General features: G+C 46.6%; 2 protein-coding genes across 4 annotated transcripts in view; one reads left to right on the top strand and one right to left on the bottom strand.

Moving 5' to 3' along the window:
• LOC142571432 (aladin-like) overlaps positions 1–13,913 on the top strand; it is an 82,076-nt gene extending 68,163 nt beyond the window's left edge. Inside the window, exon 15 of the mRNA XM_075679776.1 lies at positions 13,829–13,913. The gene's annotated coding sequence lies outside the window, so the exon portion shown is untranslated. The remainder of the gene's footprint in view (positions 1–13,828) is intronic.
• The window catches only part of AQP (aquaporin), a 51,341-nt gene extending 37,387 nt beyond the window's left edge, over positions 1–13,954 (bottom strand). For all 3 annotated transcript variants that reach the window (XM_075679779.1, XM_075679778.1, XM_075679777.1), the window contains exon 1: positions 13,819–13,954. The gene's annotated coding sequence lies outside the window, so the exon portion shown is untranslated. The remainder of the gene's footprint in view (positions 1–13,818) is intronic.
• Positions 13,955–18,408: the final 4,454 nt, after the last annotated feature.

Below are 18,408 nucleotides of genomic sequence, written 5' to 3'. Positions count from 1 at the left end.
ATCTCACGGCTGCGTCACTTCGCTACACCGGGTTGACTGGGCGGGGGGCCTTGGTTCGGGCCAATGGTCCTTCCCAGACAAGGGGGCTGTTGCGGTGCAGCAACACAGAGTTACTGCACTCAACACACAAACAGCCATGTCGGTCTTACAGGACACAAGCCTGACTGACCCACGGACTGCCTTGGCGCAAAAGAGGCCAAGGCATACAACCATGGAGAGCACCAAAGCCGTCCGCGGAGCAGCGCGACCACCCAAGGGTGCGCCACCACCGGTTCCAGCTCTGGGTTCTACTGAGCCAAACAAAACCCCGTAGATTGACTAGCACACACGGCCGAGTCGAGCGACCTTAGGAGCATGCATCATAACTTAGTGGATAGCTTTCCACCTGACTCATCAAAAATCCCGACAGGACGGGCCCACACTTCGAGAAACTTCTCGCCCAAGCGGTGCCGCTCGCGGGTGAGATGGAACCAGGGGCGTCACTTGCGGGCGTTACTGGCAGATGCTCGTCCACACATTTACAGGCATTGTGTTGAGCAGTCCAAAAGGAAAGCTTGGCGACATGGTCGCCTTTGACTGCATCCCGGCACCCGGTGCGGCTCTATGGCGTGTATGTGGCACCCCTCCCCTCTCTTTCTCTTTCCACTCCCTTCCCTTCTATTTCTCAACGCTAGAGATACGCTCTCCAGGCCGATCTCAATTCATTAAAATTTTCTGTTCTCTTGTGTAGCGAAAGCGAACTAATATAAGAGGGCATGGCTCCTACTTTCGTCTTTAATTCGCCATTTATTCCCGAAAAAAAAAAAACTACATGGTGGCAGTTTGGCATGTCATATTTTGTAAGCGTTGTAGAAGTTGTGCCGATGCTAGACACTGCAAACTATTAGCCCACAGTTAGCAGCTGAAATATTATACATTAAAATGACGTAATGCCCTGCACGATACAAACAATGCCTACAGCCCCAAAATACGTATAATTACATCTTATAACCGGAAACAGCGTTAAAAAATTACCAGGATAAATAAGAATATTAGCGAACACATTGAACAGACCTTAGTACACCTCTGGTGTGCTTAAGGTATGAAGAACAAGATTAAGCTTGGACGAAAAGGCATAGAAAATATATTGACTCCTATGCTTGTACGTTCGACTTAAGAATCTGACGGATATGCATTGTGAATAGATTCATAAGTGATGATTGTTTTCCGCTCTCAAATGAACATAGATAGAAAAGTGAATACATAAACAATACCCTTGCGCACTCACTGGTGCTATGTGTGCGATTAGTGATAGCTAGACAGCGCCCATTAATAACTAAATATGTTTACAAAAACAAATAACCGAAAACGTCCGAAAAGAGGATGTTCAGCATGATCAAAAACGTGCTCACCCGCCGTGGTTGCTGAGTGGCTATGGTGTTGGGCTGCTGAGCACGAGGTCGAGGGATCGAATCCCGGCCACGGCGGCCGCCATTCGGTGGGGGCGAAATCACCCATGCACTTAGATTTCGGTGCACGTTAAAGAACCCCAGGTGGTAGAAATTTTCGGAGTCCTCCACTACGGCGTGCCTCATAATCAGTAAGTGGTTTTGGCACGTAAAACCCCATAATTTATTATATAAAAACGTGCTCGGTGTTAATATCATAAGAGATACATCGTAACGGTTGTAACTTATTGAACTCCTTCGCGGATATCACATATCACTCGGTGAAACACACTTCAACTTTTACGCATTAGCATAAGATGTCTCAAATGACAGAGTTGAAGTCCGGAGTCTTACGCGTTAAAAACCACGATTCGTTTATGTGAGGCACACCCCAGTCTCTGGATTAATTTTTACCACCAGTGGATCTTTAACGTGCCCCCAATGCACGGCACACGAGCGTTGGTGCGATTCGTCCCCATCGAAATGCCGCCGCCGCGACCGGGATTCGATCACGTGACCTCGTGCTTAGCAGCGCAACACATAGCCGCTAAGGCACGACAGCGGATTGACAAGCTTTGAGCATGCAGTGACATATTGGACAAAACACGCAAAACAGCATTACCATTTTGTGACAATTAATATCGCTGCCAAACAATTATTCAGTACACCGAAACACACCTCTATAGGCTCCTGACAGTAGCGTTTTCTGGCGAGTGGCGCACCACCTGTGGCATCAGAAGCGTAACTCTGGTGCGGATGGGCACCCTGTGAGACAGCGCAGTCCGCGGCTTGGAAGCCGGTCGGTGCACGACGTGGTATTGCCGTTCGCAATGACAGAACGAATTTTTTCGAAACGCGTGAGCCGACGCTTACGCTGTCCGTTACGCGTCGTGGGCCTAGCTCAGTCCCGAAGTAGCTCTCGATTCGCCGGCAACAGCATTTTCGTTGCTCGCACGTATCGCTGGATGTCTGCATTGTTCGGTTGCCTGTCCGCAAAGCTTATAGTTAACAAGTCCTCGTCGCCATGTTTGGGTGGGGAACCTGCTTAATAAATCGACGTTAGCTTAAAATACAACATGTGACGTCTTCTCTAGATCGTTGCATCAGACGTCCTGATGTATGACTCGTTTGCCCCATCCATGCTTCGCGGCCTCTCTGCTCTCATGCTGGCGGCCAAGAATGTGCGCTCCTGTTACTTACGCGCCCAGTGAAGGTGTGCGCCAAGTGGAGGAGCTGTTCCCATGGAACATTGGTGTCTGGCCAACGAGGTCGAGTTACTGTGATTTACGACTCGCGATGAGTTCATCGTCATCATTGTCATCAGCCTATTTTACGTCCACTGCAGCGCAAAGGCCTCTCCCTGCGATCTCCAATTACCCCTGTCCGGCGCCAACCGATTCCAACTAGCACCCTCAAATTTCCTAATTTCGTCGCACCACCTAGTCTTCTGCCGTCCTCTACTGCGCTTCCCTTCTCTTGGTATCCATTCTGTCACCCTAATGGTCCAACGGTTATCTAATCTGCGCATTACATGACCTTCCCAGCACCATTTCCCCCTTAATGTCTATTTCTCTCTGATCTCCGCTCTCTGAATAATGAATAATGCTCTCTGATCCAAACCGCTCTATTTCTGTCTCATAAAGTTATGGTTAGTATTCTTCTTTCCATCGCTGTTTGCGCGGTCCTTAACCTGTTCTCAAGCTTCTTTGTCAGTATCCAAGTCTCTGCCTCATGGGGAACCAGCGCTGGATAGGCGGTGCGTCGAAAAGAGTGCGTTGCACGCCGCCCTGGCGACGAAACGCGGCATATTCAAGCCTCTCGACCAGACGACACGTCCGCGGCCTTTTCATAGTTCGCACATATGGTTCGCATGTATCCGTTTTCGCGCCGCTTAAAGTGGACAGTTTTCGTAAAAAAGCTAGCGCCATCAAGTGAAGAAATGACGAAAGAAACTTTTTAAGCTTTATATATTTTTCAGTGTTTCGCGTCGAGCACGTGCGTTTATTTAACTGTTGCGCCGTGTGCCGTTCCCATGTTTGTGTGGCAGCCTGCCTCGCAAATCTAGTAGCTACGGCGCCGGTCTTGCTGCGCTATGGTTTCGGAAGTATTAGTTGGCCTGAAGACATTACACACTTCTCTGACTGGACATAAGAAATTCTGATGTTACTTGGCCACAGCAGTCAATGGAAACAAAGCTTTATCGCACCAGCTGACTCGGGCAAGCAAAGGTTTGAGTGCTCCGCTGCTTGATCCGTAACAACCCTGGCTACATTTAGCACTAATTACATAAATTTACCGGACGCATCTCAGCGCCGAGTCCTCACGCATGCGCATTTTTAAAAACACATAGGCGGCTTAGTCGCGCGTGCGCCGACAGTATGTGCACTCAACTCGTGTATTACAAGGCAGCTTCCCTGCCACATAATTCTTGGCAATGAATGGAAACTATTTACCTTTCGTATCGTTCGCTTGGTGTGGTGGCATTGGAAGGAGCTTGGCCGTGGTATTGCGAAGGAAAAATGGTTGGTACACATGCCGGATGGTGCATGCTATTGCTCATTTTGTTTCCGACGAAATGCCGACTGCAGATTCTGCTGTTTGGCACTGGCTGCCACGGCTGACCGTCTTCACTATCGAATGAACCAAGCACACACGCGAAATTCGATTTAGAAACCAGCCCGACACCGCTTTACAGGGCGACAAGACGGGAACTTACTCCGCTCGCCTGACTGCTTGGATGCAACGCCGCCTCCGTTCTTGTTCGTAGGGTTTAGATGGAAAGACGCAGAACGATACATTGTAGCGAAGTGACGCAGCCGTTAGATATCAGACGCATCAGCTCACCCGGGAGACGAAGATGAATGGGGATGAGCTCTGGCAGGGGCAAGTCCAAATCCGCAGGTACGACGACGAGAGTAGCATTTGAACAACTAGGTTTATTCACTTGGCATCTGCCGTAAGTTTAAACTGTGCAAAAATATCTACAAACAGAACGATGTCATACCCGACGTCGTCGGCCTGCCTGACCGGCCTGGTCTCCCGTGGTGAAGTTGCGCCGTCCGCTGCTGTCTACTTGCTCACTCTCAAGACTACCCCAAACTAATCTTTAAATAAGTTTCCCCAGCATCCAAGGGACCCGCGGACCGGCGGGAGGCGCAGGCTTCTCCACTAATGGGTTACATCGTTACTCCGACCAATCAGGCAAGCCGACATCATCCAATAAGAGGCAGGGTTCAAGGGGTCAAGAAATGGTCGCGTCAACACTCCACTCCGTACACAAAAGCACTCTGACCATAACTATTCAGCTTTTGACAGCCGAGTGTGGGAAGACGACGCGACATGTGCACGTGTGACGTCAGGCGCGGCGGTGGCGGCGGCCGCGCGGCAGCACTGTCCGCGGTGCCGTCGAGGTCATTTGTGTACAAAGGTTTGTCCCCCCCGTGTCAAGGAGCCCCCAAAATTCCCGGAAAGACAGCAAAGAGGCCCGCGGTACACTCTTTTCGCGACAACATCCTCCCTCATTCCGACGTAGTTGTGACACTTGTATACGCAACAGTACCATCGGCGTCCTTTTCTTTTCCTTCGACTTTCAGCGCACGTAACGCCGCTACCAGCAGCAATTTTCGTCCGCGGGAGCGGCTGCATTGTGCACGTTCTGACCGCCAGGGTGGCGCTACAGGCGGCGTGAAAACTCCAGCGCTGGTTCCCCATATGTCAGCCCTGGTAAAATGCACTGATTGTATACTTTCCTTTTCAATGATAACGGTAAGCTCGTACTCAGAAGCTCACGATGTCAGCCGTATGCGATCCAACACATTTTTATTCTTTTGTGAATTTACTTCTCGTGGTCAGGGTTCCCTGTGATTAGTTGACCTAGGTAAACGTACTCCTTCACAGACTCTAGAGGCTGACTTGCGATCTTGAACTCTTGTTCTCTTGCCGTGTTTTTTATCATTATCTTTGTCTTCTGCATATTAATCTTCAGCCCCACACTCTCCCTGTTAATGTCCTCAATCATTTCTTGTAACTCGTCTACATTGTTGCTGAATAGAACACTGTTATCGGCAAACCGGACGTTGCTGAGGTATTCGCCGTCGATCTTTACTCCTAGGCCTTCCCAGTTTAATAGCTTGAATACTTCTTCTAAGCACGCAGTGAATAGCATTGGAGAGATTGTGTCTGCTTGTCTGACCCCTTTCTTTATAGGTATCTTTCTACTTTTCTTGTGTAGACTTAAGGTGGCTGTGGAATCTCTGTAGATATTTTCCAGGGTATTTACATAAGCGGTCTGTACTCCTTGATTACGCAATGCCTCTACGACTGCTGGTATCTCTACTGAATCAAATGCTTTTTCGATATCTATGAAAGCCATATAAAGAGGCTTATTTTACTCTGCGGATTTCTCGATAACCTGATTAATGACATGGATGTGATCCATTGTAGAGTATCCCTTCCTGAAGCCAGCCTGTTCCCTTGGTTGACTAAAGTCCAGTGTTGCCCTTATACTATTAGAGATTATTTTGGTAAATATTTTGTATAATACTAGGAGTAAGCTAATGGGCCTATAATTTTTTAGTTCTTTAACGTCGCCCTTTTTGTGGATTAGTATAATGTTTGCATTCTTCCAGTTTTCTGGGACCCTTGCATTCCATAGACACTTCGTATATAGAGCCGCCAGTTTTCCTAGCATTATGTCTCCTCTATCTTTGATTAAATCGACTGTTATTCCATACTCTCCTGCCGCTTTTCCCCGTTTCATGCCTTGCAAGGTCATTTTAACCTCACCTCTAGATATAGGAGGAGTTTCTGTATATACTGTTCACTATTGTATCGAATAGGGTACTCCTGAGTCCTCTGGGTACTGTACAGATCATTACAGAATCATTCCGCTGCTTTTATTATACCTTCGAGATTGCTGATGATATTACCCTGCTTTTATTTCAGTGCATACATCTTGGTTTGTCCTATGCCAAGTTTACTTCTCACTGATTTCAGGCTGCGTCCATATTTTGCGGCTTCTTCAGTCTTTCTCACGTTATAATTTCTAATATCACCTATTTTCGCCTTGTTGATCAGTTTTGATAGTTCCGCAAATTCTATCTTATCTCTTGAGTTGGACACTTTCATTCTTTGTCGTTTCTTTATTAGGTCCTTTGTTACTTGGGAGAGGTTGCCTACTGGTTGCCTTGGTGCCTTGCCTCCTACTTCAATTGCTGCCTCTGAAGCCAGCCTCGTTACGGTTTCATTCATTACCTCTATGTCATCATCATCATCATCATCTCTCTGTTCTTTTTTTGCAAGTACCAGCCTAAATTTGTCTGCTTTTACCCTTACTGCCTAAATTGACCTGTTTTTTCTTGAATAATTTTACTCTTTCTCTGTTTAGATTGAGGTGGATCCTGGCTCTCACTAACCTATGATCACTACATTTTACCCTAACTACTACTTGAACATCCTGCACTACGCTGTGATCGGCAGAAAGTATGAAATCAATTTCATTTCTTGTTTCACCGTTAGGGTTTTCCCAGGTCCACTTTCTGTTGCTACGTTTCCTGAAAAAGGTGTTCATTATTCGAAGCTTATTCCTTTCTGCGAATTCTACCAGCATCTCTCCTCTAGGGTTCCTAGAATCGACGCCGTAGTTGCCAATTGCTTGTTCACCAGCCTGCTTTTCCCCACTTTTGCACTGAAGTCACCCATTACTACAGTATTGAGTTTGCCCTTTTCTCATCGTTAATTCAACATCTTCATAAAACTTATCTACTTCCTCATCGTTGTGAGTGGATGTTGGAGCGTATGCTTGTACTACCTTTAATCTATACCTCTTATTAAGTTTGATTACGACTACTGCTAACCTCTCGTTAATGCTGTAGAATTCGTCAATCTTGCCCGCTATGTCCTTATGGATTCGTAATCCTACCCCGTCTTGCTTCTTATCAGGAAGGCCTCTATAGCAGAGGACATGGCCGTTATTTAGCAATGTGTAAGCTGCACAAGTTCTTCTAATCTAAGGCCGATAATATCCCAAACAATGTCTGATAGTTTCTCGAAGAGTCCTGATAAGTTAGCCTCACTCGAGAGGTTCACGAGGGTTGCAATATGGGCTTGTAGGTAAGACATCTTCAAGGGATGTATGGTAGTGCGATTAAAAGACGGGACAAAAGAAGACACGCAGGGACACACACAGCGCTATATGTGTCCCTGTGTGCCTTCTTTTGTTCCGTCTTTTAATCGCGCTACCGTACACATCTTGAAGTCACTCGAGAGGGTTCGGGTGTTAATTCATATTTTTCAATTACTTTTGCTTGAAGCGCGATGCCTGTGGACGACATGCGACCGCGTTGCACAACATAATATCAATGCGCCGAAAATTCACTGTGGGACGTGAAGTAGCCCGTAGTACGAAAATCCGGATTCACGTTGCTCCGAAATCTCAGTTTTCCGTTCGCTTTCATCAAAGTGTGGCCGCAGTAGAAGTAGTCCAGCGAAATGCATTGACGTTTTACTGGCGTGAATATTATGGGCACACTTCATTATTATCTCTGAGCATCAGCTCGAGGAGTGGCTAATAAATTTGTGCACGCTTAAAAGGAAGCTTTACATTGGGGGCTCCACTCTAAATACATGGGAAGGGAGAAACAGTTTTTATTGGCGGCCACTGCACCAAATTTAATTAGGTGTGTTACATTTAAAAGCAAAAGTTAAAAGCTTGTGTCTGTTGGAAAGAGATTTTCCAAAAGACGGAGCTATCAAGCTTACAACTCGAACTCAGCTATAGAAAACGATATCGCAATTCGGTAAACTGCATGTAATACTACTTCTAAAGCAGGCAAAATTTATGTAATATACTTTGCTCTGAGATATATACACCGCTAAAGTGCGAGTAGGAGTTTTACAAAATTCTCGTAAACATAACAAATTCATGTAAAATATCAATTGATATGTCGAATATGTCCACTTTAGACGTTCTCATTCAATTTGTAGAACTGCAATATCTGTTTCTGGTGCAGAGTAACACATTTGTAAACTTCGTGGTTACATTTTTGTAAACTTGCCGATCTTCAGGAATTTTTCTACAAGAATTCCAGGCCTGAAATTAAAATTCCGCTGCCAACAGTCACTACAATTAAATTTTCTTCCTCAAATGCAAAGGCGGAAAATGATGGCGATAACGGAGTCATGTTTATGCATGTCTTCGACGCATCGGTGCTGCACTTTCGTTTAGTTTTATCTTTTATGCGCTACAAACAATTTGCGGTTCTCAATACGACTGTATTGCTGAATGTAGTTTCAGGCATTGAATGCAGTACTGAATAGCGCTGCTGCATGAGCACCTTCCTTTGTATTTCGGTAGGAGTTAACTAATTGGGAGCCCGTGTTTCAATGGCCTGTCCCATAATTTCCAGGATTTATTGCGCTTATTGTATGAAACAACTGATTAATTATATTCAGTCGTCGATCACGCAGACGTAGCCTAATATATTGAACATTTTTTTATACATTAGCGTACGTTTAATGGCGCGCTATTCATACATTTGGGAATGGAGTAGACGATTTCCCCAGCTTTAGCAACGAACACAACCTTCGAGCTTTTTGGCGTTCAAGCCATCTCTGCACACGGAAGCACAGCGTTGAGCATGTGTGGGCAATTTTTGGTGACAGAGAGCGAATGGAAAGAGATGATACATTTGACGGTCTACCTCGCTTCTTTACGGAAGTTGGAAACGAGCAAGTGTTGGATCTGTCATCTCCACCCGACGCTGTTGTTTTATATAAGCTGCCCAGCGGAGTGTTTGCTCTTAAAGCGACCACATATAAAGAACAGCAACTGTAAGTCACGCGTGCGCGTCGCTTCTTACGCTGCTTACGTAATTACGTCTCGTATAGACGATTTTACATTCGATTAATGGGCGCCGCAATTTGGGATGTTACACAGGGAATTTCTGTGTTTTATAAGAAGTAAAGCGACGTAGCATGGTCACGAAACGCTGAACGAATTTATACAACTATTTTCATGCTTGCGAATCGACTGTATACTAACGTACGCTTCGTATTTAGAGACAAAAAAAGAAACAGCAGCGTTAGCAGCCCAAGATGGCGGCACCTAAACGCTTCCGTAAAATTGTCGACACAAGTGCCTGAAAGCATGCTGTTCCCTCTGCACTTCTCTTCTTCAGCCCATTCTCTTCACGGTCGGGCTGTTCAGCTGCCCAGGGCGCACACGTTTACCGCGATTTGCTACTAGCCGCGGAGAAAACAGGCTCAAGGGGCGACCGCAGCACAGTTGCTGCTCAGCGGGCTGTGGACTGTGGAATTTCTGGCGGTCACCTCACTGTCGAAATTTGTCGTTTGGATCTGTAGACAAGGAAATGTAGACAAGATGAGTGAAATGAGATTCGTATATTGCGCTTCTCGGAAACTCCACAGGGCGTTTTTAACCAAATTGGCAGTTCTAACTAGATCAAAGATTTAAGTATGGATCACGCCGACGAACGACATAAAAGGGAAGGAGGAGCGCTAATTTGGCATTCCTGCAACTGCGGCTGTACGACGTACGGGGTGTGATGCTGGCAATTATGGAACGTAGCCAGCAAACTATTCCTTATAAAAAAATGATTGCTGTGTTCCTTAGCTGAAGAACCCCAGGTGGTTAAAATTAATCTGAGTAAGCTCCTCATTGATTCGTCGTTCATAGCCCGCTATGCAACTTCTGTACGCTAAACCCCATAACGGAAGGCAATTAAAGTAATCGCTTTCTCACCTAAGAGGAAATAAAAATTTTCCCGGCAACTTCTAGCTTCTGTCTGCGGAGGAAGGGACCAGAAGCATGAAAGGAAATCGAAAGCTGTTACGTCGCCGCATTGTCCTCATCAATTTCGCGGTTTTCTCGCGGCGGGTGCCCAGACCCACTAAAAAGACGCCGGACTCAAATCTTGTTGATATGAAATAAAAGTTTACGCTCTCTCTCTCTCTCGATCGCGGAAGAAAATGTTTGTTTGGTTCGAACTGAGGTTGAACAGTGCGAATAAAACAAGGACACGAGGAAACAAACACCAAGCGCTGACTGTCAACTGGAAGTTTATTTGAAATTCTCCAATCATTTTACACCTTTTCCAGCATAGGCATGCCTACAGCAGTTCGCGAATAGCAGTCGCGAATACATCTGCAAAATCAGATACATCATAATCTTTCATTCAAAAACCTATTTTTGTTTCGGACAAGGCAAGAGAGGGAGCGCTCGCACATTTATCTCCTTCCTTTATAATGTAATATAGCCATCGACATGCCCTATGTAAGTTTTTCCGCAGAAAACGGGACAGTGTTTCAACGACAAAGCTCGTCAGCACAGCAGTAACCTAAAGAATGGCTATGGGAGTCATTTAGCAGGGCATTGTAACAGGTGTTCCTGCACTCCCATATCCGAAAAAACAAAATTCATAGGGAAACGAAAACGTAAGAGGGAAAAGGAAATAATAGACTCTTATACTACATTAGAAAGGAAGGAAATAAATGTGTAAGCGCTCCCTCTCTTGCCTTGTAGGAAAAATAAATAGCTTTTTTGAATGAAAGAATATGATGGTATCTCATTTTGCAGATGTATTCGCGACTGCTGTAGGCATGTCTATGCTAGAATAGGTATAAAATGACTATAGAAATTCAAATAAACTTCCATTTGGCAGGCAGCACTTGTCTGTGTATTTTTTTTCTCGTGCCCTTGTCTTATTTGCGCTGTTCAACCTCAAGTTCTTAGTGAACCAACTATAGCCCTCATCAAGGTCTTACTAATGCAAGTTTCTTTGTTCATCGGTGAGAGAAGAGCTTGCACCGCCCTCTCTGCGAGGTGTACACGAATGCATTACGCAGAGCACGCGTTACCTTTCTGTGAGAGACTAAACTGATGGACTCGCTGTGACAAATTTTCATGGTACGGAAAGAGACACTCGGACGGAACAATTGCCAGCAAAACCGCGCCGGTAGCCACACCATCCGTGAGTTATGTAAATGTGCTGCTAATGTATTTGTAACACTGTTCTAAAGGATGCAGCGTCTGTCCGTGAGAGTTGCGAGACTCCCCAAGAAAGCGACAAGAACGGCGAGGTTGATGGATGCCGAGGTGACAGCTGGTACACGCTTGCCAATTCGTTCTAGGAACGACGATACTTATGCAATCGTCATGTTCGCCGCGCCATGATTAGCCAGGCGTGCAGCTCTCTTCGCTCCCATTAGACACAGCTGTTGCGCTTTTAACATGACGTGAGACATGCGTCAATTCAAAATATGTAAACACTATAAAAACAAGCACGTCAGCAGCACGTGACTTATTCGCACCACATACGGCAAGTAATTACTTTTTGTCAAAGTAGGCTATCGTGTTCACGTCTTTATCAGCTCTGATGCACGAAGGTGCTCGGATTCCACGTTATGTCAAAGAGAAACTGCCGTGTTTGTTGGCAAGTGTCCCTGATTGATGAGGATGAACACGTTTTCTGCCGCGAAAGCACATCGGCGTGGAACATGCCGCGGCTGCTCTAGTTTACTACGTGAAAAACGGACGAAGGAAAAAAGTTTGAACGTAGTCGGCCGTCCTATTACCGAGAGGTGAACAGGAACCTCCTTCTTTATTTCATTTAAACGGTAAACAGGCAAACTTCTTTTTAAAGAATTCCTACACTGCTCATTCGAGAAACGGTGAATAGCCTGCGTAGTTCTAGTATCTTAAAATAGTTCGAACGTGCTGTTTTCTTGTTTGTCATAACAAACACCGTATCCTGCACTCCGTGAAAAGAGCGCCATGTTGGCTGTCGCTTGCGGGGTACTCAAACAAGGTGCTCACATTGCAAGCAGCTTGCACTTGCACACTTCTATTACTGGTTTAAAAGAAAGGAAGAAAGGCGTACCATTCCAATATCGCTTGAAAAAATAAGACCATTAAGTCTTGTCACTATCCAACAGATTCAAGTAGTTGGTCAGTTAAATATATAGTTCTACTGAGTTCATCATTACGTCTTAAGCGTAAGCTTCCCTGAGGTCGTTAGAGAGGTACTCTGTCATTGCCGGCGCTTTACCGCCGGGTGATTAGCAGCAAATTCATTACTTGATATACCTGTAGACCGATTGATACAAATTATCTGCGAAAGGTTTCGAACCAAAATGGGAGCGCAATTCGAAGTACCAAAGTCCTGCTGCTCTACTCAGGACACTCAGGATTTATCGTCACTGCTTGACCTTCGCACATCCCTTTATTTGGTTCTGTATTATTGATTATATTAAGTTGCGTTCTTTTCATGTACATACTTGTATAATCTCCGTCAGTACCATCCGAAGTAGTGAACTTTGCATGGCGCAGGGCTAACATCTAACTTTCATAAACACACTCTTTCTCATTTTGAGCTAAAGTGTTGGGAGGAGAAACCGTGATACTAGTGCGAAAAGGTAACCAGCAGCAGCTTGTTTCTTTTTTTCAATACTCCCGCATTATACCACTCTTTGCTTTGCCCAGCGTATGTGTCTGTCTGTATGGCACAGCCAGAGTGATTGACGCATTTTGCGTTCTTTCTGCATTAGGAGTTATCAGTGGACCGCTTCAAAGAGCATTCATCAAGTCATTCTTACAGGAGCGTGCGCATTATGTCTCGCTGCCAGTGCATAATTATACATCGCGGCACAATAGACTCTTCATCAACCATGCGGCAAGGTACCATCGCACATTCGTTGCTGTGTCTGCGTTTCTTCTTTATCTACATGTCTTCCCTTACCCAGTGCAGGGCAGCAAACTGGATATCTATATTACGGTTACCCTCACTGCATTTCGCATCTCATTTATATATATATGCAGGGTGTCCCAGCTAACCTTAGCCAGAGTTTAAAGATATGTGAATGCCATGTAGCTGGACAGAACCAAGGTAATGTTGTTTGCTGTCGCTTGGAGATACTCAAATTATTATTTTTACATTCTGCCTAATTAGATAATCAGTTCTAATTAATAAACTTGTGAAATATTATAATTAGATGAAAACTATCGATGAGAAAATTGTAGGGCAGCATGAAAAATTTCTTATACATCTTTCTATTGCTCAATATGTGCTACATAAAAGTGTTTTTCCGAGCGTGAAAGGAGCCCGCGAATACACGCAAAGTGCATCAAACGACTTTGACTTTGAGACCAAATTTACCCCTGCCGCTCGATCTTGCTATGATGTAAAATTGAGGAAGTAATAAGGACATAATTCGTGCTGTGAAACATCAACTGTGCAGAGATGTATAAGCTTGTCCCACCATCGCAACCCGTCGTAATGGCCCATAACTATCTCAACGCTGCAACCAATTCTTTCTACCAAGAAGGGCACGAAAGGAAATAAGCAAACACAAAAATGTTAAGGCACGCACTCACCTCTTAGCAGGAGGCCCTCGACGTCGACCCGGAGCCAGGAGTGGAAGGCGGGCAGGAGCTAATGCCGGGCGGGCATCACCGGGACGAGCATCGGCAAGGCTGCCGCCGGCGGTGACGCTATTCTCGGCATCCCCGCTTGTCAGGTGTCCAAGGGTGCGGGGACGCCGGCGCACGCACGCACTCGCGCACTGCGAGCCGAGGCTGCAGACCTCGTCTCCACTTCCTCGGCTCCTCATGCATCGACTCCCCGCGCGTTGTGCAGGCGTCAAGTTGAACACGGGGGTGTCCACGCCTGAACGGCCGACCCTTCGTCCGCGTACGTGTGTGTGCCTGTGCATCATTTGCCTCTGCCTGCGTTGTCAGGCTCGCTTGCACTCGGCGCCTGCTGCTACCGTTTGTGTGCGCCCGTGTGTAGCCACGCGCGTTTCACGGCCGCTGCGAGAAGCAGTCGAACGCGAAAGCAGCCGACTGCATGATGGTAGACGTACGAGTTTAATAAAGCAGCGCTACGTTTCACGTTCGAGGACGATTCTCTGCTCCCTGCTAACTCGCTCTTACGGGTTAGAGTTTCTTGGGTCGACAACACCCGCTTTCAGGAATGTGCGAACGAGTTCCTTCCGAACAGAGAACGAACCTATGTCAGCTGAAGCGCGGATCTTTCGCGTACTCCGAGTGTTTGTCTGTGTAATTCATTCTTCCACTTCTCACTGTTGATGCTTCCTTCCCCTGACTGCTCGTTGAGTTAATTGCACACACACATACTCATTTTCGTTCACTATCTCTAATTAAATTACTGATTCGTGTGCGCGCAAACACACAAGCACGGATCAAATCAGATAATATATTTGAACGACGGCTCGAGACATATTTAGGGAAGCAAGTAAGAGCAAGGAAGATCGGGCCAAGTACGATTCATTATGGAAGCTTCGTTCCATTTCATTTTACTGCCTTAAAGACCCCTAATAAAAGGGGTATTACGTAAGGGGTAGGTACATACGTACGTTCTTCAAGCACGTTAGTAAAAGACAGAAACGAAGAGGGAAAGGTAGGGAGGTCAACCAAGGACGTGCCTCGTTGGCTACCTCACAATTGGGGAGGGAAAAGGGGGAGAATAGATAAGAAGGAAAGAGAAGAAAAATAATAAAGGAACAGCCATTCGCAGTGTCAGTCACAGAGGAACGTCCGCTGCCACAAGCGTTCGTTCAGTTCAGTAGCCTCCAAAAAGTTAAGAAAGACCTTTAGGGCATTTTGTATGCAAGAATGCATAGGCCATGGTCCGAGGACCTTTTCCTCGAAGACCTCCCTATTATCCAACAGGTTGAGTTTTGCTTGTAGAACGTCAAAGGATGGGCAGTGGCACATTAGGTGCTGTAGTGGCTAATCGCACCCGCACAAATTGCACGCCTGTTGGCCGTTCCTATTAGGAATGAATAGGCCTTTGTAAATGCGACGCCCAACCACATGCGAAACAGAAAAGTTGTTTCGCGATGGGAGAGTTCAGGTAGCAGGCGAAGTCGCAAGTTATGGTCGAGAAAGCGCAAGCGTGAGTTGGTTAAACCCAATGGATTCGATTGCAGAAGTGTGATGTGGCGAGCAAGGGATTGAAATTGCCGTGTAGCACCGGTTCTTGAGGGTGGTATAGGAACCCGCTGATGTTTTTGATAAGCCGAGCGCGCAGCTTCATCTGCGCTGCTGTTGCCGACAATTTTACATTTGCTCGGCAACCATTGAAATACGATGTCGTGTCCTTCCTCGAGCACGTGGTAATGAGCGCGCCTTATTTCGTACACTAGCTGCTCGTGCAACGCGTGACGTACGTAGGGCGAACTGCGGGTTTTCTAGGGCTGCTTTGGCATCGCAGAAAAGGGCCCAACGATTTAGTGGCTGCTGGAGCACATAACTGAGTGCACCTTGAAGAGCCACAAGTTCTGTTGCTGTAGACGTGGTATTGTGCAAATATTTAAATTGCAAAGAGACCGTGCCCGATGAAACGACTAATACTCCGGTAGAGCTGTTGGAATTGGTGGAACCGTCCGTGAAAATTTGTATGCGGTCGAAATAAGACGAGTTGAGGAGAAGCAGAGATAAATGCTTCAGGGCTAGTGGAGTCACATCTACTTTCTTAGCAGTCCCAGGAACTGAGAGGCAGACGTGAATTTGCCGGATACATTGCAATGCCAATGTTGGGCATTTCGCAGGCTTGAACCCAGATGGTATAGAGTCATGGTGTCTCGTCACAGTACCACAGGATGTAGCCTGTGGTCGTCGCACTGGCAAATCGGCTAAATGGTGGGATGGTAGCCGAGAAAGGTGTCGAATGTGCGCTCTTAGCATCTCGCCGACGACATGTGTGGTGGTCGGGTGCTCCTGTCCAATGACAATCGTTGCCGCTCTCAAAGAACATCTCGGGAGGCCAAGACATGTCCGAAGTGCTTGGGCTTGTACTCTCTGTAGGGCAAGGAGATTAGTCTTGCATGTGTTGGACAAGACACGAGGACTGTATCGCAGAAATCCGAGAGAACATGCCGTGTATATAGTTGTAACACGGAGCGCACGGATGGTCCCTATGACTTTCCAGCTACGAATTTAAACATATTAGCGCGAAAGCATTACAGGCCCCATTACGCGAAAATCCTGCGTTGTCGTCGGCGACGTGACCGAAAGATCGTACTAAAAATGGCCGACGGCGCGAAGACTAAAACATGTATGAAAAGAACGCTCAGATTGACGTCATATTTGTTAGGCAGGTTTCTCTAAACAAAGTAAATTATTGCCTTCGAAAAGAGAATTAGGTAAATTTCGGTCTGGGTTGAAATCAAACCCGCGCCTCCGGGGTGCGAGACGAGCACGCTTCTCTGGCGCCACGGTGGCTCCGTAGTCGTGGTTGACTCAAGTTGTGTCTAGTGCGTGTGTCATCGCACACATCAACGTACTGCCTCCGTTACTGCTTCCCACGCGTCAATTTCTCTTCGAATTTCATCGATGCTGTGTCTGCTGCGATGCACTCTCGACGCCAAATAATGAGTGCATAAAATGAGATGTGCCTAGTGCGTGCGTCATTGCATACGTATTGTCGCTACTCTTGCGCGTCACTTGTTCTTCGGATTTCATCGGTGCTGCCTCTACTGCGATGCACTCTAAAGCGTCTAATTCAGCGGCAGCTGTGAAACGTGGTCGCCCACAGAAGCACGCCTCAGAAGACGAAGCAAGGGAGCACAAAATAAGACGACATAGTCATGACAGACCTACCATTAGGCATTAAATAAGATTCATCGTTCTGCAGCAAAATAGTGCGAATGCTTCCACCCTGTGACCAACGTATACGGGTGGGCGGGCGCGCGCACGCACGCACGCACGCACGCACGCACGCACGCACGCACGCACGCACGCACGCACGCACGCACGCACGCACACACACACACACACACACACACACACACACACACACACACACACACACACACACACACACACACACACACACACACACACGCCGATCCAGCAGAAATAACTTTAATGCATGTCGAAAAGCTCAATCGAAAACATTTCACCTAAGCGATTATAATGCTTTCGCATTCCCACACGTAAGTCGTCCTAAGTGTGTCTTTTGATTCTTTCCTCAATACAAATGTTTTTTCTTCATGTAGGGCACATGGGGACTACAGGTGAGCTCACAATCCACAATAACGCCTAAGAACCTGTGAGTTTTCTTTTACGCAAATGTCTAGTCCTCGATGCACACCGGGTAGACAGACATCGGTTTTCGTGTGAATTCCACTAGTACACATTTTTCTGCAGCTATCGAGACCTTGTCGGCGAAGGTATTCCGCTGTCAGGGTTGTTGCCGCTTTCGGCATTATCGCGCGCACTTGTCGCCGCATCACGCCGGATGCCCGGATGCTTAATATCATCGGCGTAGAGCGAGATATCAGCCGTCTGTGGTAGCGTTTCGGCGAGCCCCACTAGAACGATAGAAAAGAGTCGGGCTCAACGCTCCACCTTGTGGAACACCACGATTTACGATGTATATATTTGCCTGGCCATCTTCTGCAAGGAAAAACACATATTTCCTTGAGAGATAGCTCCCAATCCATCTAAAGACGTGGCCTCCAAGTTCTGCGGCCTCAGGAGCTTGGAGAATGGCTTCGTGGGTTTTGTTTTTTTAGGCACCTTTTACGTCTAAGAGTGCCACAGAAAGATGCTTTATATCTTCTTGTTTCTGCACGGGGGTCACAAGATCAATGACGCTGTCAAATGATGACCGTCCACGTCGAAAACCAGCCATAGCATCAGGTTAGATGTTATAGTATTCGAGATACCATTCCATACGTGTCAACAACATCCTCTCCATGACATTACCAATGCGACACGCAAGTGCCATTGGCCGGTAAGATGTAACGTCCAGCGGATACTTCCCAGGTTTCAGTAGAGGCACCGGTCGGCTACATTTCCAAGCGTCGGGGACTTACGCCGTCACGCCAAGATTGATTGAAGGTATCCAAAAGACAGTAGTGTGCTCTTGGACCTATATATGCCTTAAATGTAGCGTAGGTCACCCTACCGGCACCGGGTGATGACGACCACTTGCAT

This window comes from Dermacentor variabilis, chromosome 2 (assembly GCF_050947875.1).
Source record: "Dermacentor variabilis isolate Ectoservices chromosome 2, ASM5094787v1, whole genome shotgun sequence".
NCBI lineage: Eukaryota > Metazoa > Arthropoda > Arachnida > Ixodida > Ixodidae > Dermacentor > Dermacentor variabilis.
This window is presented reverse-complemented; position numbering and strand designations above follow the sequence as displayed.